The 26,056-nt window shown below is 37.1% G+C and overlaps 1 pseudogene; it reads left to right on the top strand.

Annotated features, from left to right (window-relative positions):
• Nucleotides 1-1,058: 1,058 nt before the first annotated feature.
• Nucleotides 1,059-1,674, top strand: LOC140507834 (N-lysine methyltransferase KMT5A-like; annotated as a pseudogene).
• The last annotated feature ends 24,382 nt before the right edge of the window (nt 1,675-26,056 follow it).

Below are 26,056 nucleotides of genomic sequence, written 5' to 3'. Positions count from 1 at the left end.
AAAGTCAGCAGGGGGAGGGAGATAGCAATTATCAATCACTCTGTCATCTTCTCTTCCAGAACTATTTAATTCTTACTATGTGAAATGCACTGTGTTTGACACAGAGGGACTACAAAGACAATGCAAGAATTCCTTCTTTTGAAGACAAAATGCTTTACTGGGTGATATGATATGAAGACATATTCACCTATATGAATTTATATAAATATTCAAAATAATTTAAAGCAAGTGTCAGGAAAATATCCTGTGTGAGGTGGTACCTGAATTGTATTTTGAGGGTAAATATATTCTTTGTAGATATATCTTTGTCTAAATGTCCACTGAGGTCTCTTCCAACAATGACATTCTATAATTCTGTGTAATGTGGGATGTTTAGTTGTATTTGCTGAGGCAGCTAGTGTAAATAGAAAACCTAACAGTTGTTTGTATGCCTGTGGGAGCTTTTCTATCATTATTCTAAAGCAGATACTGGCTAAAATGCCCCCAAGAATTATATGCATATGTGTGTGCATAGTAGTGTGTATGTGTGTGCGTTTGTGTGTTCTTCCAAATACACAATGAAGAGTAAGATATAATATTAATTACTGATTATTTTCTAGGTTCCATAAATATTGATTCTCTGTACTAGGGAAGTAAAACATTATCTGGCTTCTGTCTTGACAGGTCACACTTTGGAGAAACAAAAAAAGTAACAGGTAAGAATTCTTGTTTATAATATGAAATGCCATTATATAGAAAGCCTGTAGCTTTCTATTCTAAAAGCCATTGACTGCTACCTTTTTGCCCCCAAATAAATTTATCCTTTTAAATTCTGATATCCCAGTGTGGTTCAGTTTCAAGCCATGAGACATGAAATTTCTGGAGAAAAAATCTGAGTAGAAATTTGTTGTTACTGACCTTGGCTTAGAGAACTCCCTCTTTTTCTCTGGCTCATTTGCTGATGAGGCCAGCAAGCAAGGTTGCAGGGGGAGGTGCTGTGCATGAGCATAGGCAGTCGTTGTCCCCATAGCCTGGCCCACCATGCTCAGAGTCTAAGCAGCTCTTTTTTTCCAGGAAAGATGTTCAAGCAAGAAATTACACCAAGAGGATCTGCAGCACCCTCCCCTTGCAGGGAGAGGGTGAACAGAAAGACCCCAAACCAATGAGGAGAACACTTTTATGGGCCAAATACCTATTCCTAAATGGACACCACACATACTCTGGAACTCTTCCTCCATGCCAGGAGGAAAATTGTTACACATCATGATGTCAAATATCAGGAGAAAGCCTTAACTCAATAGCACAAGAAAGGAGAGGAGAAAATAGTTAGTGACAACTTACCTGTGAACTCTATGAAATCAGAAAAGCAGAAAGGCAGAGAACTGTGGAGAGATTCTTTGGAACTTAGTCAAAACCACAAATCCATAGCTGAAGGAAACCCCAAAGCCATGGCATTGCTCCCCAACACCACTAATGTTGCCAGTGAAAAGTATAGCCCAAACCAAGCAGGCCTCTAGGAGATAAGCTCAGGGAAAAACTCAGAATAACAGTCACTGACTACTATCCCACGAAATGAGTTCCTGGAAGAGCAAAGGACATCTGCAGTTGGATGAAAAGAGAAAGTCAGTTAAACTGATTCAAAGTGAGAATGAAGAAGGCAAGACAATTTCATTGTTGGAAAAGACAGAGGAGTGATTGCCACCAAATATTCTACCAGTTTGTGGCCTCATTGAGATCATTTTCCCCCAGACTGAAGCTCCCTATGATGAGCAAAGGATGCCACTTGAGAAACAGATCACAGTTAGTTAATCAGAGCAAGAATGGTAACTACCAAACCAAATTCCATGGCATCCCTGCAAACCTCCCGTAGAAGCTTACCCATAAACTGATCTCTGCTTCACTGGACAAAGTACTCTCAAATGGAAATGGTTTTTTGTTTGTTTGTTTTTGTTGGGGAAAGGGGTTTACATCTAATTTTAGTACATTATTTCTAATTTAGTACATTATTTTTTTGCTTGCTTTTGTATTATTAATTAATTTTATTTATTTTCAGTGTTCTACAATAACTACCATATAATTTAGATTATTATTTTACCCTCCTCCCCCCTACCTCCCCCCTCTGTCCTTGAGAGGCATACAATTTTGTATAGGTTCTACACATACATTCCTACTAAGTAACTTTTACTGTAGTCATGTTTTGTTGAAGAATTAAAATGTATCTGTTTTTTTAAAATTCATTTAAGTCTTTTCACTGTGGTATTAAAAAATATCTGTTCTAAATTATCTTCTGATCAGGCTTGTGAAGATTAGTTTATAAAAACTTTTTTTTTCATATTTCTGACTGTTTTGTATGGGTTTTTTTTTTTCCAGGCAAATTTAGATTTTTCATGTTTGCAGTAAAACAGTTGAATACTTGGTGCAGTTTTTATAGGTAGATGAAAATCCTAATTCTGGATTTAAGTAGTCCCATGGCCTCCATTTGTGTGTGTCTTGATATGTCCCACTTCAGGAGAACAGGTCAGGATACGCATGCGATTACTCACAATGCATAGAGAAAAATCCATTTGGGGATTATATAAGTTCATCTGAAGGACAACTTTTGTTTTTACTGTGCAGGTGCCTACTTAGGGAAAGTCCCTTCTGTTGTTTTGGGGTCTACATCCTGCTCTGGCATCCTGGTGAGGGTGCTTTCTGATTGGCTGACTATTGTTGTCTTATCTGAGACTAGATGCATGTGGTTGTGGTTGACTGCATGAACACACCTGATGTTTCTGTAGGAAGTATAAGGAATGGTCTGTGGGCATTGGGTAGCTAGAGGTAGTGACTGGGATCCCATTACATGGACAAGTCTACAGTTTCTGTGAGAAATATGAGTTCATGGACATACCTGTTTTCCTAGTGAAGAGTGAGGCATAGATGAGGAAGTTAGGATCTTGAGGGGGGCAGTAGCTGGGTAGTGGAAGTGACTATATTGAGTCTAGGGGATGGTGATATGGTTAGAGCCAGATTGTATGGTTAAATCTGGACATGCCTGCTGTCCAGTGGGGCTCATAAGGCAGTTAGAATATTGGGACTGGAGGAAGTTCTATTAGGATTCTCTCAGTACTAGTGAGGTTCTTCTGATGCTCACTCTCCTCACCCATACAGTTTTGCATATGCTTCCATTCCTTTATGAGGAACAGAGAAATAGGTGAGTTCCATTTTCCTTCTTCCTTCTTAAAGTAGTATATTTTTTTCTCTTTTTTCCTTTTCCAGTGGAAACTCTCAAAAAAGAACCAATTCACACTTGGACCTTTCTTTTTCTCATTCAATGTCCTCAGTAACCTTTGAAGACATTAAGGTTCTTAAGGGGCACTAATTTCTTTTCTCTCAATGGAATATTAGCATTGAATGATTAGACAGATCATTTCATTTGCTCAAATAAATTTACCTTTCTAGGTTTGACTTGAGTTTACTTTACAAAGTTCATTTCCTGAAGCTTAAACTATGCTCCTTTCATTAAGACTGCTTGAAAGTCTTCCATTTCATTAAAATTCCACTTTTTTCCTCTCTCACCTATGCAAGATAAATTATTCTTGGTTGAAAGCCCACTTTTTTTCCCTTTAAGGATTATTGTGTTCTAAGATTCTCTCTCAATTATAGTAAAAGTTTCCAGGTCCTGTATGTAAAACATTGTTTTCTTGGTACAAGAACTTTCTGGCTGCTTGTAGTAATTTTTTTCTTTGACTTGGAATATTTGGATTTGGGCTATGATATTATTATTATTTTTCCCTTGGGGAGTTCTTTCAGGAAGTGATTGGAAAATTTTCCCCATCTTCAATTTTATCTGTGGTTCTAATAGATCTGAATAGTTCTCATTTATGATTTCTTAAAACATAGTGTTGAGACTTTAGCTTATTTTTTGGTTATGTTTTGAATTGAGTCATTCTTTTATGTATTTTTTTCTGGGATAATATATGAATTCTTTTAATAATAAATTAATTAATTATTTTTTTTTCCCATTTTCTACAATCACTTCCATATATTTTAGATTTTTTTTTCTCTCCCTCATCCACCTTTCCCTCTCCCTCCCTCTTCCCTTCCCCAGACAGCATGCATCTTATATAGGTCCTACACATACATTCTTATTAAATACATATGGATTCTTTTGATTGACACTGTTTTCTATGCTCAGAAACTCTAAACAGTTTTCTTTGTTATTTCTTGCATTATGTTATTCAAGTTTTTTGACTTGTCATGGTCTTTTGGGATATTGAAAACCTTAAATTCTTACCATACATACTGTCCGTGAGAAAAATGTTTTGCCTTTATGGATTTCATATTATCTTTTAATATTATTTCTTTTTTGGTTCTCTTCTCCCAGATTGTCTTTCATTTCTATGTATTTGCATTTTCAGTTAATTATTTTGTTTTCTGTTTCTTTCTTGAAATTTACAATTAGTTCTCTTTCTGGTTAAGCTCTATTGCTTCACAGATGGCTGTTATGGCTACTGTCCCACCCTTAGCAAACTTCTCCGCTACTTCGTTTTCTCCAGCACTGGGAGGAAAGAGGAATAAAGTAGAGTTGTGCTGCAAGCTAATGGGTTGACTTGTGCTGCAATAGTGCTAGACCCTAGTGGGCAGTGAGGGGTGGGGCAGGGTGCTAAGGGTAGGAATTAAGGACTAACATCTGCTGCTAATTATGCTATTACAATATTTTGATTCTTGATATCCTAGAACAGGGAGATGAGTGTGAAAAAAAAACGTTTATTTTTGGTACAAAATTCCTCTTTTGGGAAGGTTTAAGAGATTGTGACAGCTGGATAAAATGACAAGTTGGCCAAGTTGGCCATCTTGTTCATCACAGGACCAGAAAATTTCAATAACTTTTAAATTATCTCTCTTTAACATATTTTCTATATAACTTGTTTTCAATAATGCATGTTATATTTTCTTCTTGTTTTTCCATTGAAATCGAATACCTTTAGTATGATCACTTAATTTTTATTGGTGTGAAAAACTAAAACTATTCCAGAGAATACAATGATCACATCTGCCTACTGAAAGTGCACAATATGTTATATTTTCTTCTTTTTTCAACATTTTGTTTTATTGTAATATTTCCTGCTTACTCATGGAGTCATTAATTTCTTTATAAACCATTCTAGTTTTTAAGAAGTCACTTAGATAATGGTTATTATTTTCATAAGTTATATTTTAAAATTTCCACTAAAACTTTTATTTCATTTCTTGTATCTTTCATATATATTTTAGGTATATGTAGTCTTTGCGGAAAAAAATCACTTTTTGCTTAGAGTCCTTTCTCACTGTTATTATGTTATTATTCTCTCTTTGAGGCTGATTTTAAAAGAATTATTTGTAGTATCCAGTATTTTCTTCTGTTTACTCATTTTTTACAGCTTTAGTTCTTGAATTAGTGCTTTGCGGCAAGAACAAACTTTACTCTCTGATTTTGGATGGATGTTCAGCTGTCCATGTTATTGACCTGGGTCAATTATGTTCTTGCACTAACTTCCACCTTTTGAGCTTAGGCCCTCCTATGTATTTTGAGTTTCTGGTTGCAGGATTTTCAAAACCTCAGGATAAAGTTCTAGGGATCTAGAAGCCTCTTGACTTGGGATATGTTGGTTTAAATGCTACTGTGCCTGGACCAGTAACTGCATTCCTGATTACTCAGATGGTCTACCACTTGATTTCCACCTACCTTGGGACTTTCCATCAGAAGCCTTCTCTTTCTACACAGCTGAAAGCAGGACCTTTCACACTAAACATGTCTCTGCCAGTCTCCTATTGGAAAACTATTATTTTGTTGCATCAGCACTGGTGTAAGCCCCCATTTCTATCGTGTGAACTTTTGGTTGACAATTTGTACAGTTTTGTATAGTCCCTTACATAGTGTCTCATTAGATTTACTGGTCATTATTCTGTCTAATGTATTTGCAAGATTTTCCTGTAAGAAGTATGTGAGAACTGGGATGCTTGCCTCTTTTTAAGCATCAGTTGATACTACTCTTAATTTTTTTCCATACGATCTTCAGATAAAAATAAGTCCAGCAGATAACAATGAACACTTTTTCCCTCATTTAATTTATTAAGAAATACTGCCACTTGCTTCCATTAAATCGCCTCCTTTACATTCTTCAAATTCCTGATTCTATGCAAAATACTACAACCTGCACAATACCTTTCCTGAAATTTTCAAAACAAGATCTAGAATGCCATCACGTTTTGCCTTTCTGAATCACCCTCTCTTTTTTAGCCTTATATAGAAGTATATACAATGTGCATGCTAGAAGTCTATTTAATACAAAAAAAAAAAAAAGCTATGTTGAATGAGTCATAGGTTCATTAATTTAGAGCTGGAAAGGAACTTGAAGATCATCTAGTCCAGAGGTGGGGAACCGGTGGCCTTGAGGCCACATGTGGCCCACTAGGTCCTTAAGTGCAGTCCTTTGAGTGAATAAAAACTTTACAAAACAAAGATTTGTTTGGATTCAGTTAAACTTGAGTACCCTGATACTTCAAACTTTGAATTTTACAAATTACAATCCAAGAGACATTGAATCATTTGAACAAGGTCACTCAGATAGTAAATGTTAGTAGAATTTGAGTCCAAGACCTCTGACTCCAAATCTAGTGCCCTTTTATTTGCACCTCAGATATATGTATTGTTTAAACTTCTTGGATACTGGTGTATTTTTTTCTATAATGTTCTAGATATACTTGGAAACAACCAACAAAGAAATATATAATTCTGATGACATATTTTTTTTATTTAATTAAATTTATTTATTTAACTTTTAACATTCATTTTCACAAAATTTTGGGTTACAAATTTTCTCCCCTTTTATCCCCTCCCCCCCAAACACCAAGCATTCTAATTACCCCTATGACCAATCTGCTCTCTCTTCTATCATCCCTCTCTGCCCTTGTCTCCGTCTTCTCTTTTGTCCTGTAGGGCCAGATAGCTTTCTATACCCCTTTACCTGTATTTCTTATTTCCTAGTGGCAAGAACATTACTCAACAGTTGATCCTAACACTTTGAGTTCCAACTTCTTTACCTCCCTCCCTCTCCACCCCTTCCCTTTGGAAGGCAAGCAATTCAATATAGGCCAAATCTGTGTAGTTTTGCAAATGACTTCCATAATAGTTGTGTTGTATAGGATTAACTATATTTCCCTCCATCCTATCCTGTCCCCCATTACTTCTATTCTCTTTTGATCTTATCCCTCCCCATGAGTGTCGACCTCGAATTGCACTCTCCTCCCCATGCCCTCCCTTCTATCATCCCCCCTACCCTGCTTGTCCCCTTATCCCCCACTTTCCTGTATTGTGAGATAGGTTTTCCTACCAAAATGAGTGTGCATTTTATTCTTTCCTTTAGTGGAATGTGATGAGAGTAGACTTCATGTTTTTCTCTCACCTCCCCTCATTATCCCTCCACTAATGAGTCTTTTGCTTGTCTCTTTTATGAGGGATAATTTGCTCCATTCAATTTCTCCCTTTCTCCTCCCAATATATTTCTCTCTCACTGCTTGATTTCATTTTTTTAAGATATGATCCCATCCTCTTCAATTCACTCTGTGCATTCTGTCTCTATGTGTGTGTGCGTGTGCGTGTGCACGTGTGTGTGTGTGTAATCTCACCCAGTACCCAGATATTGAAAAGTTTCAAGAGTTACAAATATTGTCTTTCCATGTAGGAATGTAAACAGTTCAACTTTAGTAAGTCCCTTATGACTTCTCTTTGCTATTCACCTTTTCATGCTTCTCTTCATTCTTGTGTTTGAGAGTCAAATTTTCTTTTCAGCTCTGGTCTTTTCATCAAGAATACTTGAAAATCCTCTATTTCATTGAAAGACCAATTTTTCCCCTGAAGTATTATACTCAGTTTTGCTGGGTAGGTGATTCTTGGTTTTAGTCCTAGTTCCTTTGACTTCTGGAATATCCTATTCCATGCCCTTCGATCCCTTAATGTAGAAGCTGCTAGGTCTTGTGTTATCCTGATTGTATTTCCACAGTACTTGAATTGTTTCTTTCTAGCTGCTTGCAATATTTTCTCCTTGACCTGGGAACTCTGGAATTTGGCCACAATGTTCCTAGGAGTTTCTCCTTTTGGATCTCTTTCAGGCAGTGTTCTGTGGATTCCTTGAATATTTATTTTGCCCTCTGGTTCTAGAATCTCAGGGCAGTTTTCCTTGATAATTTCATGAAAGATGATGTCTAGGCTCTTCTTTCGATCATGGCTTTCAGGTAGTCCCATAATTTTTAAATTGTCTCTCCTGGATCTATTTTCCAGGTCTGTTGTTTTTCCAATGAGATATTTCACATTATCTTCCATTTTTCCGTTCTTCTCTCTTTGTTCTGTGAATTCTCGGTTTTGAAAAAAGTCATTAGTCTCCATCTGTGCCATTTTAATTTTTAAAGAAATATTTTCTTCAGTGAGCTTTTGAATCTCCTTTTCCATTTGGCTAATTCTGCTTTTGAAAGCATTCTTCTCCTCATTGGCTTTTTGAATCTCTTTTGCCAATTGAGTTAGGCTAGTTTTCAAGGTGTTAATTTCTTCAACATTTTTTTGGGTCTCCTTTAGCAGGGAGCTGATCTGCTTTTTCATGCTTTTCTTTCATCTCTCTCATTTCTCTTCCCAGTTTTTCCTCCACCTCTCTAACTTGATTTTCAAAATTCTTTTTGAGCTCTTCCATGGCCTGAGCCCATTGGGTGGGCTGGGACACAGAAGCCTTGATTTCTGTGTCTTTGCCTGATGGTAAGCATTGTTCTTCCTCATCAGAAAGGAAGGGAGGAAATGCCTGTTCTCCAAGAAAGTAGCCTTCTACAGTCTTATTTCTTTTCCCTTTTCTAGGCATTTTCCCAGCCAGTGACTTGACCTCTGAATATTCTCCTCACAGCTACCTCACCTCCGGATCCTCCCAGCCAGCGTTTGGTGTCTGAGATTCAAATGCTGCTTCCAGCCTTAGGGCTTTTGGCAGGAGCAGGGCTGCTATTCAGTATGAGATTGTGTTCAGGTGGTCATGTGGGGCAGGGCCACCTCTCAGGCTCATTTCCCTCAGGGGGTTTATGCACAGACCTTCCACAATGGATCCAGGCTCCCGCCTGATTGGGGAGCCCCTGTCTGCAGCCGCCTCTCAGCTTCTACCTCCTGGGGGGGGGGGCCTGAGTTATGGGGGCACCCCACTCCCCTCTCAACCTGCCAAAGAGACTCTCTCACCGACCCCCATCACCTGTGGGTGGAGGTACTTGTGCGGCCGCTGGAGATCTTGTCCCTGAAGCCTGCTTGGATCTGTTTCTCTCGGTGCACGGCCGTGGCCGCAGCAGGTCTGGGCTGGGCTCCACGTCTGCAGCATGACGGACCTTTTGCAAGAGGTTTGCAGGTCCCTCTGTGGGTGGAGGGACCCGAGTGGCCGCTGGAGATCCCATCCCTGAAGCCCGCTCGGATCTTTTCCTCTCGGTGCCACGGCCGCGGCAAGGCTGCACTCAGCTCCCAGTCCCGGCGCCCAGTCCGCAGTGTGAAGGACCCCCTGCGAGAGGTTTGCAGATCTCTCTGGAACAGAAATCTCCCTCGCTCCAATATTCCGTGGCCTCTGGGTGCAGAATTCACCGTGAGTTACTCCCCTGTAGCTGTTCTATGGGTTGTGGGTTCGGAGCTATGTGTATGTGCGTCTTTCTACTCCGCCATCTTGGCCATTCTGATGACATATTGACTATTTTTTTCTTTAGCTGGATTCATTATTTGTATTTGTATCTTTAGGGCCAAGCACAATGCCTAGCACATAGTTGGTGTTTAATAAATCCTTTTTGTTGGAAAAACTCTGTTTGAGCATACATAGGTAAAGAAGAAGAAATAATAATGACTTTGAAGTTAAAACCCTTAGATTAAAATCTTAGTCCTGCTATGATAATTATTTATTGATGACACACACACACACACACACACACACACACACACACACATATATAGCCTTACATACAAGTGTACCTAATTTCCTTATTTGAACTGTGCATTAAGGGATTTTACTTTGCTCATCATACCTTATAACATAGAGAGGAAAAGATCAAAAGCATGCATGTTTACGCTGCAGAAAAATAAATGTGTTGTGCCCTGTTCGGACCTTGTAGACATCTTGTTCACCAAATCTAGGCAGTTTAAGAATGGTAGCTTCCTATTATTTACTGAAGTGTAATTGCTCTAGGTAGCTCTCTCCCCTAAAGTTCACAAAGCAATTTCTGCAATAAGTAAAGATGTCATGATATTTTCTGCATCCTGAGGATCAAACTCATCTCATGGTACTTGCACATAATGAATTCTCTTAATCTCACCATCATAACAAGTCAGGGATTCAATATTACAGATTCATTTGTTCAAATACAGAAGAGATTGGGTTATAGCTCTTCCTGTTTAATGTGGTGTTGAACATTTCAAAAACAGTTTTGTGGAAAGGTTCAAGTTTCCTTTAAAACACAATAGCCTATGAAGCAACTTTGTATAGAAGGTGTAAACCTTAAGGACACTTTACCACCATAGTGATTTTTTTCTATAATGTTCTAGATGTAGCATAGTTTGAAACAAGAAACAAAGAAATATATAATTCTGATGACATGCTGACATCTTTTCTTTAGCTATAGTCAATAAACTTGAAGAGGTCATTTATTAACGTGTTTGCCTATTTCAGAAAAATGAACAATTACCTACTTCCTCAAATCTGGACTTTGTTTCAGTTGATCTTTAATTATATAAATTATAATTTCATTATATGAGGATGGTTTCTTCATGTCATCTTTGATATTTATCCCTATCTTTGTCTTTGTGTATGCTTATGGGAATAAAGATAAGGACTAGATCTACCATTACAGTGATACCAAGAACCCCTAGATAAGAAAATCCCCTTGATCAATGAGGTCAGTACCTCCTCTGCAACTTAAAGTTTGAGAATTACATTGAGAAATTAAGTGACTTGATCACAGTCATACAGCCAATATGTATCAAAAGCAGCATTTGAATCCAGGGCTTCCTTACTTTAACTCTGCTTCTCATTTCTTAGTTACAGTTTTATAAATTATTAGTCCTAGAAAAGCAACATAAAAACCAATAATCAAAAAGGAAACAGACCCAGAGGGCTTATGAATTCTCCAGAGTCATAGAACCGATTAGTGATGGACCTGAGACTTATGCCCAGGTCTCTTGATTTCTGCTCCAGCATCCTTTCATTTACACTTTATTATTTTTTTCATACAGAATTTCAATAATGTTCAGTTGCTGATATCCAAGCTTCTAATAATCCTCAGGAAGGAATGCATAAAGCATTTATGAAGACTCTAAAATGATCAAATTCTACTTTTATATTTTTCTTCCATCTTTACCCCCTCTTTATTTTCAGTACTACTGTCCTAATGAGGCTTTACCTTAATTATTTTCCACTCTCAGTACTGTAATGACTGGTCTCCTTACATGTAGTCTCTTTACGTCCTAGCATTTATGCACAATGCTATAAGATTTGTTTCGCTAAAGCATTAATATCATCGTGTCATTCCTATACTCAAGATACTCCAATGGATACCAAATGTCCACAGGTTAATATCCAACGTCTTTACTTTGCAATTCAAGGTCTACTTGAATCTGTTCCCTTTTGGGGGTCAAATGTTGGAGGGGCTATCAGAAAACAACACTAGTATACTATTGATAGAGTTATGGATTGTTCCAACTACTCTGGAAAGCAATTTGGAGATCTATGCTTAGGAAGTTGCTAAAGAATGCATAGCTTTTGACAAAACTGTGCACATTACTAGTCCTAAATCGAGAAAAGGTCAAAGAAAGTAGAAATTGATCTTTATGTACAAAAGTTTGTAAAGAATTTCTTTTCATTCTAGACCAAAATTGGAAATTAAGTGGAGATCCTACTATTAGAGAACAGATAATACACTAGAGTATATGAATATGTTAGAATGTTATTTTGCCACAAAAAATGAAAAACAGGACTTTTTTCAAACAAATCTAGGAAGACCTCTATTAACAAATGCAAATGAAGTGAGTAAATCTGGAACAATTTACATAATAGTAATATCATTATAAATATAAAAAAAAGTTTTAAAAGACTTTAGAACTATCTATGATCAATGCAATGATTAATCATGAGTGCAGGAACTTCTGGGGAAAGAGCCATGATGATGAAGTAGAGAAGCATTCAACTGAGATCTCTCAACATTCCCCTTGAAACAACTTTAAAATAATGCTTCAAATAAACTTCGGAAGTGGCAGAACCAATAAATACTCAAAGTGAGACATTCTTCCAGCCCAGGAAAACTTAGGCAGTTTTAAGAGAGATCTGTGTCACAGGGGTGGAAGCTGGCCCAGAGCCCATGTGCAGGAAAAACATCAGTGATATAACCAGGTGGTGGAAACAGAAGCATCAGCAGCTTAGGGAACTCTCATCCCAGAGACAGCAAGAGGACCCAGCAAATGGTCAGAAATAGATTACCGGGGACCCCAGTGATAGCACTGGCTACAGGATCAGACACTGTTTGCAAACTCCATTGCCTATACAATTCAAGGGGATAGAGCAGCATTTTCAATAAAGTGGTAAAGAGAGCCCTGAAGGGTAATTGTTTGCCAAATACACTGCCTATACTGACTTCTAGGCCATAATTTAAGGGTAGAGAGGAGCACTTTTGATTAAGATAGAATGGAAACTTATGGGGCAGTATCATTTCTGACCCCAAGGCATCAAGATCCCTGAGGAACAGTATCATTTGCAATCCCAGTGCAAGAGGGGCCCTGAAGAACAGTATTAATTGAAATCCTAAAGGATCAGGAGCTTTTCCTAGATAAAAACCAGAGTATACACCGATACCAGTGATCACATCTGTCTCTGGATCACACCACCTTGGAAGCACTGAACACCTCTATTCCCACCCCCTACCTCAGAACTAGCTCTGAAAAGAAAAAAAAACAGCAGTGCAAAAAAAGCCTGAAGCTTGAGATGGTACCACGACACCACCTCTGCTCCCCATCCCTACCTTGTTGGGAAGAGAGTCCACCATTAATATAAAATTACAATTCAAGAAATAAAGTGGGAAAATGAGAGAAAAAAAGAACTTGACCGTAAAATGCTACTGTGGTGACAAGAAGATCAGAAACAAATTTAGAAGAAGACAATAAAGTCAAAATAGTTACAAGCAAAGCCTCAAAGAAGAATATGAATTGTAGACAAGCTAAACAAAACTTCCAGGAGGAAATAAAAATTATCTTCAACATCAAATAAAAGTGGTAGAGGAAAAGATAGGTAAAGAAATGAAAGCAAAGGGGAAAATATGAAAGGACAAATGACAGCTTGGTAAAAGAGGCACAAAAAATACCAAAGAAAATACCAACTTAAAAAGTAGAATTGTCTAAATGGAAAAGAAGGTACAAAAGCTCACTGAAGAAAATAATTCTTAAAAGACTTGAGTTTGGCAAATGGAAGCTAATCAGTCCATGAGACATCAAGAAACAATAAAACAAGGTCAAAAGAATGAAAAAAATAGAACTTGTAAAGTATCTCATAACTGACCTGGAAAATAGATTGAGAACAGATAATTTAAAAGTAATTTGATTACCTGAAAGCTTTGATCATAGAAAGAGTGTAGGCATCATATTTCAAGAAATTATCAAGGGAAACTTCCCTGATATCTTAGAACCAAAGAATGAAATGAAAAATGAATGCTTAACAAAAATATAAACTGCCCAAATCTATAGAAGAAATATAATACTTAACTCTATCTTACAAAAAAATGAAAAGAAAACATAAATGAGCTATCTAAGATAAAATCTCCAGATGAACTTACAAGTGAATTCTAACAAACATAGAAAGGATGATTGATCCTAATGCTATCTAAAGTAAACTATTTGAAGACAGAGATGATGGAATCCTACAAAACTCTTTTTATGACACAAATATTGTTATGATATCTAAGTTAGGTAGAGCAAAAACAAAGAAAACTATAAACCAATTTCCTTAGTGAGTATTGATGCAACGTTTTAAATAAAATACTAGCAAGGACAACACACAATATATCACCAAGATCATATCCTATAACCACAGAGAGGGATACCCTTGTGGATATGGTCAATATGGGGATGTCTTTTTGGACTATACATGTTATCATGATAATATTATCTATCATCTTTCTATAGATGCATCTATTCATTTATTATATAGTCAGTTCATTTGGGGGGAGAAAGTAAGAATAGTGGAAAGAAAGACTATAACTACATGTAAAAATACATTTAAAAATTAAGGTTTGAGAATTGGGAGGACAGCCTAGTCTCAAATGAAGAAAAAATAGTATGTGCTTTTATGATTGGATCTTACAAGGACAGGGAGAATTAGGGCAAAGAATAAGGAGACACTGAACAATTACTCAGGAATATAACACTTCTATTTCTTTTTTCTTTTCTAAGATACAAGAAAGAGGACTAGTTAGAAGCATTCAGAGCAATACCCTGATTTTTTTTAAAGAAAAGTTTCCTGTCTGATATTTGACTCCATTTAGAATATTTTGAGAAGAATGTTCAATGGGAAAAAAAGGAAACTGACAGAATTTTACATAAATAAATCATTGCTAATGAAATCTACTCATTTTTTTTTTTGACAGACATTTCGGATAAATTCCACTATTTCTAGCTTCCAGCAGTGACATAAAGCATTTAATTTAACACATGAGCTGAAACTGCCAATAAATAAGTAAATAAATAAATAGGTAGATAGATAGATGGATAGATAGATAGATTGATAGTGGATGGATAGATGAATGAATGAATGAATTAACGAATGGATAAATGAATGGATAGATAAATTAATGAAACTACTGTAGGACAAAGAAAGGAAAACAGAAGAGGGGTCATGACAACACATGAAAAACCATCACAAGGAAGACACAGGCTTTATTTTTCTCTAGATGACTTGAGATCCTTTTAAAGACCTATACTCATAACAGGGAAGTTTTCATTCCTTAGGAGAAAGGGGAAATTTCCTGCAAATAAATGATTATCATCTTAGTTACAGTAGTTCTGATTTATCTTGATTTCTTTACAACTCCCACAATGTAAAATACATGTAAGGAATACCGTGATTTAGTGAATAGAAAGCTAAACCAGGAGTCAAGAAGACCCAGGTTCAAATTTTGCCACTAACACATACAGAATTTTATGACCCTGCACAAGTCCCTCAGTATTTCATTTCTCTAGGCAATTTGCTTAAGCAGAGAAGGTATCAATTTGCATTGGTAGAAGGAATTTCCTCATCTGAGAGGATTCTGCATCAATGAAATTATAGAGTCACTCCTTATAATTCTCCCTATAGAGGGTAAATGCAGGGTGATTATTTATGGCTCTTCATTGTCTCTGTAAATCTTAATCCCTAGATAAATTGAAGGGTTTTTTGACAATCTCTTTCTCCCCTCACTTGATTATGCTGAAATAAATGGAGCCAACACTTTGAAACTTCCAGGTCAGTATACCAAGATAGGTTTCACTTATGATTGTCAAAATATGTAAATATCCATCTACTTACCCATCCCCATCATATATTTTTTTTCACATCCATCTCTAGCCTCTAAATAATGAACTATCTTTTATTCCAGGTTAAATGAGATCACACTCATCAATTTAGATCACCTTGGTTTCTGTGCCAAAATGGACAAAATGCAACCTGAAATGTTTACATCTCTTGAATATTTAAGCACTTAAAGGGATCTGTTATCTCATCACTCTATATATTAATTCACTATTAATTCAATAATTCAAATGATGACTCATCTAAATCAGCAGTGAAGTGCAAATCTTGTCTATGCCTGAAATAACTTTGCTACAAGTGACTATCCTATGGGCAAATGACCTTCCTTGATGTCCCATGGATTCAAAAAATGCCATTGAAGCACAGAGGTGCCCACTGTTTGGTTATCCTTGACTTTCACTACATGACTTGCCCATCTTCTTTTTAAATCAGACAGTTTCCCTAGTTTCCAATCTATCATATGGTGCAATCTGCTCACATCCACCATATATTTCTTATACGTGATTAAAAAAAAAAAACTTGAAAAATTCTGTAGATATATAACAATCACTTTGTCCTTAGGATATTTTTACTGTTTGTTATTTTTAAAAATAAGATATTAAGGCAAATTTATAGTACATGATGACTAAAACATTTATGCAAGTCAGAATAAGTAGTGTTTCTTTATGCTTATGAGAATTTTGAAGGTTCTCACAGTTGAGGAAAAGTAGATTGATATAACTGTTATATTCTTGTCTTTGTCTTGAAAAAGACATTGACTATTTGAATTTAGTTGGAATTTAATGGGTTTAATGAATAAAGTCAAGACTTTCAAAGTGTCTCGTAAGAGGCAGAAAGAAATAGCTATCAAGAAAGTAAGATTCAATTTTTCTGTAATGGAGTTGTTCCATAAATGTGGTGAAAATATTTGATGTTCTTCTATTGAATGTGCATTTTCTTTGCCAAAATAACAAATCTAATCTATGTATAGACAGGAATATTATTTTATGCTTAGGTGTCACACCAGTAATACAAATTAAATATTTTTGTAAAATTCTCAAACCAGCTTCCTCTCATGAATTCTCTATCCTGTCATTGGTATCATCATTTCCCCAATCACCTTAGCTTTAAACCCATGCAATTACTTGTCATTCTTTCTCCCTCACCACAAGATGCTGTCTCCTAGATCAGTTTCTTACTTCCCATCACAAGCACAGCTCCAGTTTGCTTTCCTAGAATTTTGTCACGACTTTACCTATACTTTGCATGATGGCCAAAACAGATTAATTATGTGTCATATATAACTAACTTTTTACCTCCATGCCTTTTTTACAATCATAATTCTCCACCTTGGGTGTAAGGTGTGTTCAAGAAAGACTAGTACCTCTGATGTGAAGGCTTCTGAGCCCTTCTCTGGCTGCTTTCCACCTTTGGCATCCACCTGTTCCACCTAATTTAAGTGTGTCTCTAAGAAGCTGTGGTATGGGCAGCAGCCACACCCCAGTAAACTGTTTGACAGACATGGTAGATCAGGTTGAGTATAATTAAGGGGTCTCAAACCCATTGGTGAGATAGGGGGGTGTCTACCCCGATCATGTGAAGACTTCACCTGGTGGAAAGGGCAGATGAGAACAATTTGTTCCAATGGCCACGAAGGCAACTGACACAGGCAATGTGGAGTGTCTAGAGATAAGTTAGATAGCAAAGATGCTAAGGTCATCCACTGCAATGTTGAGCCATTACCAGTTATCTTGATTCTGTTTTAGGAAGTGATCAGTGAATCCTTCTCATTTCTATTTTACCATCTGGTTCTAAAATATCAGGGCAATTTTCCTTAATAATTTCTTGTAAGAAGATGTGTAGGGTCTTTTTTTTCTTATCATGGTTTTCAGGTAAACCAATAATTTTTAAATGATCTCTCCTGGATCTATTTTCCAGGTTAGTTGTTTTTCCAATGTGATATTTCACATTGTCTTCTATTTTTTCATTCTTTTGGTTTTGTTTTGTAATTTCTTGGTTTCTCATAAAGTCATTAGGTTCCATTTGTTCCATTCTAATTTTTAAAGAATTGTTTTGTTCTGTGAACTTTTGAACATCCTTTCCCATTTGGCCAATTCTGCTTTTTAAAGCATTCTTCTCATTGACTTTTTGGATCTCTTTTGCCATGTGGGTTGGTCTATTTTTAAAGGTGTGATTTTCTTCAGCATTTTTTGGGTCTCTTTTAGCAAGCTGCTGACTTGTTTTTCATGATTTTTCTTGCATCACTCTCATATCTCTTCCCAATTTTTTCTCCATCTCTCTTACTTGATTTCAAAATCCCTTTTGAGCTCTTCCATGGCCTGAGATCATTGTATATTTTTTGGAGGCTTTGAATGTAGAACCTTGACCTTGCCATCTTCCTCTGATTGTTTGCTGTGCTCTTCCTCATCTGAAAGGATGGAAGAAAATACCTTTCCCCAAGAAAGTAATGGTCTGAACTATTATTTTTTTCCCCTTTTGGGGCATTTTCCCAGCCAGTTATTTGACTTTTGAGTCCTTTGTAAAGTGGAGGACATAGTCCACTTTTGTTTTTTGTGCAGCTGTCCTCTGAGATATTTCTAGGGACCTGTAAGTTCTCAGTTCTTCCAAGGTGGCACAATCAAGAGAGAGGAGTTTAGTCCTCTCCTAGCCTGAGCTCTGATCTACGAACAACCAAAAGCACTCTTCTGCCCTGGGACCGCAAGTAGGATTCGCTCTCCAAAACTGCCACCAGCTGTGCCATGCCAGTGCTCCTCCTTACTCCAAGACTGCCAGTCATGACTGAGACCCAAATCAGCTGCTTGATTCCCCCAGGGTCTTTAGGTTGAGGGGTCCAAAAGTGGATGCTGCTGCCACAGTACCTGCAGTCACCCTGGGGCTGGGGTTGGGGTCAGACCATGCTCCCCTCTCTCCCAGGTAAAAGAGCTTTTTCACTGGGTTTTGAAGCTGTCTTTGGCTTTTGTGGGTTGAGATATCTGTAAACCCACAACAGACTTCCATGATTCAGCACCCTGAAGTCTGCTCCAGTACTGTCTGAGTTGCATGTCCCATGCTGGGCTGAGCTCTGCTCTGACCCTGGTGTGATAGACCTTTTCTGTCAGCCTTCCATGCTGCCTTGGGCTGGAAATATATTTCACTCTGTCATTTTGTGGCTTCTGCTGCTCTAAAATTTGTTTGGAGTCATTTTTACAGGTATTTTAAGGGATATGGGGGGAAGACTAGAGCAGACACATCCTTATACTCTGTCATCTTGGCTCTGCCCCTAGTCATCTTGATTCTGTCCTGCCACTGAACTATGATGACTCTAGAAGACAGAGTGAGACCAGTTAATGACTTTATGCAACTCTGCCTCACAAATTCAATTTACACGCAAATTAAACGATATCACCCATACCATTTTACCATTTACCTATCTCAAAGTCCTGTGGTGACAGGAAAGTGATGAATTAGTAGTTTGTAAATACACTGGGAGCTGTAGTCACAAGCCTGCACACAGGTTGCCCAGGCTGTAGGATTGTTTTTTTTTTTTTTCACTGGAAGCAGCAGCGGGATTCAGCAGCCTCCTAGGTGTCTGAGCAGCCTTTTGAGGATCTCACTACTCACCTCCTGGTGTGAGCAAGGGGCTAGAAAAAGTGCCCTAAAGATTGTCTGCTTACCCAACCCTGGGGTGATTATCACAGCAGGCAGGGAATCCTACTCCACGGTCAAAACACACACAAAAATATACAAAAACATCAGCAAAGTTGATTTTACTCACCATTGGCACATGGAATGTGGGCACACACTTATAGACAGCACTTGAAAGGCAAACAGCTCTTTTTGCAGAAGAACTCAGCAAATATCACATCCAAATAACAGCTGTGAGTGAAACAAGACTGGCAAATGAAGGCCAGCTTATTGAAGTTGGAGCTGGATACACATTTTTCTGGAGTGGCCTCAGTGAAGGGGAGCACTGTGAGGCTGGTGTAGGTTTTGCAATCAAAATTAATATAGTCAAGAAGTTTTTATGCCTACCAAAAGCAGTGTATGATAGGCTCATGACAATGTGATTGCCACTTGCAGGAAAATGTCACACTACCATTATCAGTACCTATGCTCCCACCATGATGAACCTTAATGAGGTCAAAGAAAATTTTTATGAAGACCTGGAGACCCTTATCATCCATGTGCCAAAAACTTATAATTCTAGGCGAATTTAATGTTAGAGTAGGCTCAGACTACCAGACTTGACAGGGAGTCCTAGGGAGGAATGGAGTTGGAAACAGCATCAGCAATGGTCACTTCCTACTGAAGACTTGTTCATCTCATGACCTTCTCATCACCAACACTACTTTCCCCTTACTTAAATGCAATAAAACTTTGTGGATACATACTCACAGCAAATATTGGCAGTTAACAGACTGTGATTGTAAGGAGAAGATACAGACAGATTGTGAGAATGATGAAGGCAATGTGTGGCACAGAGTGCAGTACTGATCAGAAACTTATCTTATCCAAACTAAACATTCACATTCAACAAAAGCAGTGTCCCTAAGGCAAAATGAGTCCCAGAAGAATTAATGTGAACAGATTGGAGCTCTTCTCTGATCAGAAAGAGTTTGTTGCTAACTTGGGGGAAAATTGAGCCAACACACAATTGACAACAGTGGAGCAGTAAAGGAGTGGGCAGCTTTCAGAGATTTAGTGTATAGTACTGCATTTGCTCATCTGGGTCAGAACACTTGCAAATATCAAGACTGGCTTGATGAAAATGATGGGGAAATTCAGAAGCTGCTAAATGAAACAAGAACTCCACACAGTTTACCAGTAGGATAGTTCATCTATCTCTAAGGAGGCAGCATTTAATTCCACCAAAAGTAAAGTACAAGCAAAGCTTAGAGAGATGCGGGATTCATTCCAATAAGAAGGGAGATGAAATTCAGTTTTATGCTAATAGTAACAATCCAAAGTGGGTTTTTGATGCCCTAAAGGCTAGTTATGGGCCAAAGACCTAAGATGCATCCCAACTATTCAGTGCTGATGGAGCCACATTAATTACTGATAAAGACATGATCCTAGAGAGATGGGCTGAACACTTCCATAATGTTCTGAACAGACCATCATCAATCAATGCTGAAGCATTGGCTGTTTACCTCAGATTGAAGTTGATCCCTCCGTAGGTGAAGTTCCAACTGAAGAAGAGGTTTTGAATGCCATTAGACATTTTTCATGTGGCAAAGCACCTAATGCTACTTCTATTCCAGCTGAGACTTATAAGGTAGGGGTTCCATTGTTCATACAAAAGCTGACTGAAATCTTCCAGGTTATATGGTAAGAGATTTTCCACCAGGAGTTCAAGGATGCCTCCATTGTCCATCTCTATAAAGGTACAGGAAATAGATTGTCTGTGAAAATATAGTGAGGAGGGGGATTTCTCTTTTAGCCATTGCTTCCTAGATTCTTACTAGTGTCCTCCTTAATATCCTGATCCTTCACCTGGAAGGTGGTCATTTAACTGAGAGCCAGTGTGGCTTCAGAAAAGACTGAGGAATGGTTGATGTGGTATTTGCTGCCCAACAACTCTAGAAGAAATTCCAGTAATGTAACGGAGGTCTTTACACAATGTTTGTAGATGTGACCATGGGCTTTGACACTGTCAGTTGTGAGGGCTTATGGAAATTTATGTCAAAATTTGGTTGCCCGGAAAAGTTCATCAGCATTGTATGTCAATTACATGATGGCATGCTTGCCTGGATTGTGGATTATTGACAATGCTCTTGTGCTTCCCCAGCCACCAATGGAGTAAAACAAGTCTGTGTGCCATTCCCATGCCTTTCAGCATGATGTTTTCAGCCACATTGTCAAATGCTTTCAATGACGATGAACAAGGCATCAAGGTCCGCTATCCCATTGATGATAATCAATGATTATCATCATGAAAAGCATGATTTTCTATTTGCAAATGATCATGCACTCAATGTAACCTCTGAAACTGAGATACAACAAATTATTCTGCTTGTGCTAATTTTGGCCTAACAATTAACACCAAGAAAACACGGGTGCTCCATCAGCCACAACCACACCATCTATGTATGGAACCATTGGTTATAGCAAATGGAGAAGTTTTGAATGCTGTGGAAGGTTCACTTACCTTGGCAGTGTACTTTCCAGGGATGTATATATTGATAATGAGGTTGATACATGCATTGCCAGAGCTAGCTCAGTGTTTGGGAGGCTCTGAAGGAAAGTATGGGAGAGAAGAGGACTAGTCTACCAAACTAAAGGTCTGCAGAGTCATTGTGCTGACCTCATTGATTTATGCCCATGAAACTTGGACAGCATACCAATGCCGTGCCAGGAACGTGAAGGACTTCTGTTTGAATTATCTTAGGAAGATTCTGAAGATCACCTGGCAGGATAAGGTACCAGATACTGAGGTCCTTTCTCAGCTAAGCTTCCAAGCACTCAAATTCTGCTTCATAAAGCACAACTCTGACGGGCTAGCCATATTTTTGGAATGTAAAACATACATTTGCCAAAAAGACTATTTTATGGAGAACTCACCCAGGGCAAGTGTTCACATGGTGGTCAGAAGAAGTGATAGAAGGACACTCTCAAGGTCTCCCTTATAACTTTGGAATTGATTGTGTGACATGGGAGATGTTGGCATAGGACCACTCAGCATGGTGTGCCAACATCAGAGAAGGTACTATGCTCTATGAGCAAAGCAGAATCGAAATAGCTCAGAAGAACCCCAAGATGCACAAATCTAGAGAATTCAACCCAAATTTTCATGTGGACTATTTGTGCCCCACCTGTGGTAGAACATCCCAAACTTGTATTAGTCTGATCAGTTACAGTAAGATACACCAGAGCTTGACTCTAGCATGTTGATGTCATTTTGTTCCTCTTTGAGGATAGGGGACCACAGCCAACCAACCCTCCTCCTAGTATATTCTCCCTTTAATCACTTCCTATGAGTCTTTCTTCTCTGCTATATTAAACTCATTGAGCATATGAACCATACATTCATACTTGCATTCTCCAAAATATTTAGGCTTTAACACAATTGTGTTGAATGAATGGTTTTAAAAAAATGTTGTTAGTATTTTCTTTTCAAGTTTCTTCATTGTTTTCAAATGAACCAAGTTTCATCTTCTATAACATGCTATAATAAAACACTATTATCTTATAATTGTCATTTTAATAGTTAAAGTCATTCTAAAGTCATTCTAAACATCAAATCTCTTTTATTATAGAATTTTAAAAATTTTCAAGAAGATTGTGGAAATATATTTGATATACTCATTTGTAATTAAAAAGAATGAGAAAGGATATTGAAATTCTATATGAAATCCATCAGCAAATTTTGTTTGTCCTGGTTTGTTATTCTCAATTTATTTTCCTTGTTCTACGCTTTCATTTATATTTGATTTTATCCTTCAATTATTGTGCCCCATCAGTTTTTAATTTATACTTTTGGTCCTCCCCATGCTCCTAATGTTCCTTTTCCTTTTTTTCCCACCTAGTAAAATGGACCAGACACTTGAAAAGCTGAGTTGAGGGTAGGGGCTTATTAAGAGGAATGTGAGAGCTATGCCATTTGATGTTAAGCCACTACTCTTATCAATCCTCCTAAAAGCTCAGAACTTAAAAGGGAAACTGTTCTTTTCCTTAAGCCTAGCCTCTATGGCTCTCATTTCTTCTGAGGTGACTAGACAGCTTTGAACATTTCTGTTAGCTGCAGGAAAACCATCAAAGAACTATTGGCTCTGAATAACTTCATTGTAGTCTGGGAGAAATAAGGCTTTTGCTTTGAAATGTGACCACATGAAGAGAATGGGTGAGTACATATAAATATATTATTCCCCTTTCAGCTATAGCATCCAATATAATTTCTAAATATCTATAAGATTGACAAGTGTCTGTCCATCTTAATTCCAGTATTTTGTTCTCATGTGATGTTATATAGGTCCCTTCACACTATCACTATTACATTTCTTTCTTCTTTGACATCTTATTTTCTACATCTCTTCCTTCCTTGTTAGTACTCTGCCTTCAATATTGCCTCTTTCCATTCCTACTTTATTAATTAATGTGGCAAGTGGGGTCTTCTTATCTTTTTACTTTTCTTAATACTTTTCTGTGTATATTGAACATTCTGTCTGGTAGCTGGTTCCATAAATCAAAACCAGACAAATTATAACAGATGACAAATTATAATATGTATCCTTATACTCTCACCCCTATGTGACTTGGGATGGTTCCCTGAAGGTTAGCTGGCGTTGCTGGAGGACTGCATAAGTGAGGAGAATCCTGAATGACTGAGAGACCTCTGAGCATTGTTGACTACATGATTGGGTTGCAGGAGCGGGGAGAGGACAGAAGGACGAAGACAAAAAGGGACAGATACAGGCAGAGTCAGAGACAGAGACAGGCAGACAGAGCGACAGAGACAAAGAGAAAAATATTTTAGCTTACTCTTTAGTCAAAGAGCTCACTTGTTATTTTCTGCCTTATTCTCTGCTATAAATTGTGCCTCTTCCTTGATTCCTGCTCTATTATTTTTCTTTCATCCACATGATGTTTGCTAGCTTTGATTGCTTTTTATTTAGCCAGAGTTTGGTGGAAGAGTTAAGCTGGAAAGAGTAAAATAATTTACCTTCTTTTCATTTTTATTTATTTTAATTTATTTCATTGAATATTTCTCAATTATCTGTAAGTTTGTTAAACAAATATTTTTTAAAAAAAGATCAGTTCCAAAATTTCTGCTTCCCTCTCACTTCTTTCACTTCCTTGAGAAGGCAATAAATTTAATATAAAATAAACATTTGAATTTATACAAAATAAATTTCCATGTTAGCCATGTTGCAAAAGAAAATATAAAAAATAAAATGATAAAAATAAAGTTTAAAAATATACTTTAATCTACATTAAGAGTTCATCCATTCTTTTCCTGGAGGTGGACAGCATGTTCATCATAGATGCTTTGGAAGTGTCTTGAATCATTGTTTTGATCAGAGTAGCTACATCTTTCAGAGTTGATCATCCTTACAACATTTCTGCTTCTGTGTATGTTGTTTTCTTGGTTCTACTCACTTCACTTTGCATGAGTTAATATAAATCTTCCCAGGTTTTTTTGAGAGCATGTCATGTCTTATTGCAGAATAGTGTTTCATCACAATCAGACACCATTCCTCAATTGATAGGCATTCTCCTGATTTTCTTTTTTTTTTTTCCTTCACCAAAAAGTACTGGTAGAAATATTTTTTAAAAATGTTTTTCTTTTCTTTCCTTTGATCTCCTTGTGATACAGACCTAGAAGGAGACATCCTGGGTCAAAATGTGTGCACAGTTTTATGACTTTTTGGTCATAGCTCTAAATTGTTCTTCAGAATGTTTGCACTAGTTCACAACTCCACCAACAATTCATTAGGGTGTGAATTTTCCTATCCCCTCCTCTAGCATTTGTCATTGTCTTTAATTGTAATGTTAGCCATTCTAATGAGTGTGAGGTGGTGGTATCTCAGAGTTGTTTTCATTCATGTTTCTCTAATCAGTAGTGATTTATACCATGTTTTTCTTTTGATTTCTTTTGAAAGCTGTCTGTATCCTTTGACTGGAGAATGACTCTTACTTTTATAAATTTGGCTCAGTTCCATATGTATTTGACAAATAAGGCCTTGTCAAAGAAACTTGTTACAAAATTTCTTCTCAGTTTACTGATTTCTTTTTAATTTTGGCTGCATTAGTTTTGTTTGTGGAAAAGTCTTTTAATTTCATGTAATCAAAATGAGCCATTGTGCTTCCTGTAATTTTCTCTATTTCCAAGTTAGTCATAAATTCTTCCTTAAATATAAACCTAATAGATACATTTTCCCAAGCTCCTAAATTTATTTGCAATTTTACCCTTTATGTCTAAATCATTTATCTGTTTTGATCTTATCTTGATTACCATTGTGAGATGTGGGTCTATGCATACTTTCTGCCAAACTACTTTCCAGCTTTCCCAGGAATTTTTGTCAAATGTGAGTTCTTACTACAAAAGCTTGAATGTTTGGGTTTATGGAACATCAGATTACTATAGTAATTTATTATTGTATAGTGTATACCTAATCTATTTTGCTAATCATCCAGTCTGTCTATTAACCAGTACAAGAGTTTTTTTGGATGATAGCTGCTTTGTAATATAATTTGAAATCTGAAATTGCTAGGCTGTTTTCTTTAACATTGTTTTCCTTGATTCCTTCTATCTTGTCGACCTTTTCATCTTCCAGATGAATTTTCTTTCACTATTTTTTTCTAGCTCTGTATAATAATTTTTGGTAGTTTAATAGCTGTGGCACTGAATAGATATATTAACTTAGGTAAAATTGTAATTTTTGTTTTATTGACTCAGCCTACCTATGAGCAGTTATATTTCTCTAGATGTTTGGATTGATCTTTATATGTTGTGAACAACGTTATAATTTTGTTGATATGATCCCTGGGTTTGTCTTGGTGAGTAAACTACTACGTGTTTTATATTGTCTGAA

The sequence above is a fragment of the Notamacropus eugenii genome, chromosome 5, assembly GCF_028372415.1.
Source record: "Notamacropus eugenii isolate mMacEug1 chromosome 5, mMacEug1.pri_v2, whole genome shotgun sequence".
Lineage (NCBI taxonomy): Eukaryota > Metazoa > Chordata > Mammalia > Diprotodontia > Macropodidae > Notamacropus > Notamacropus eugenii.
Note: the sequence above shows the minus strand (reverse complement) of the source record. Positions and strands in the feature narration are given on the sequence as shown.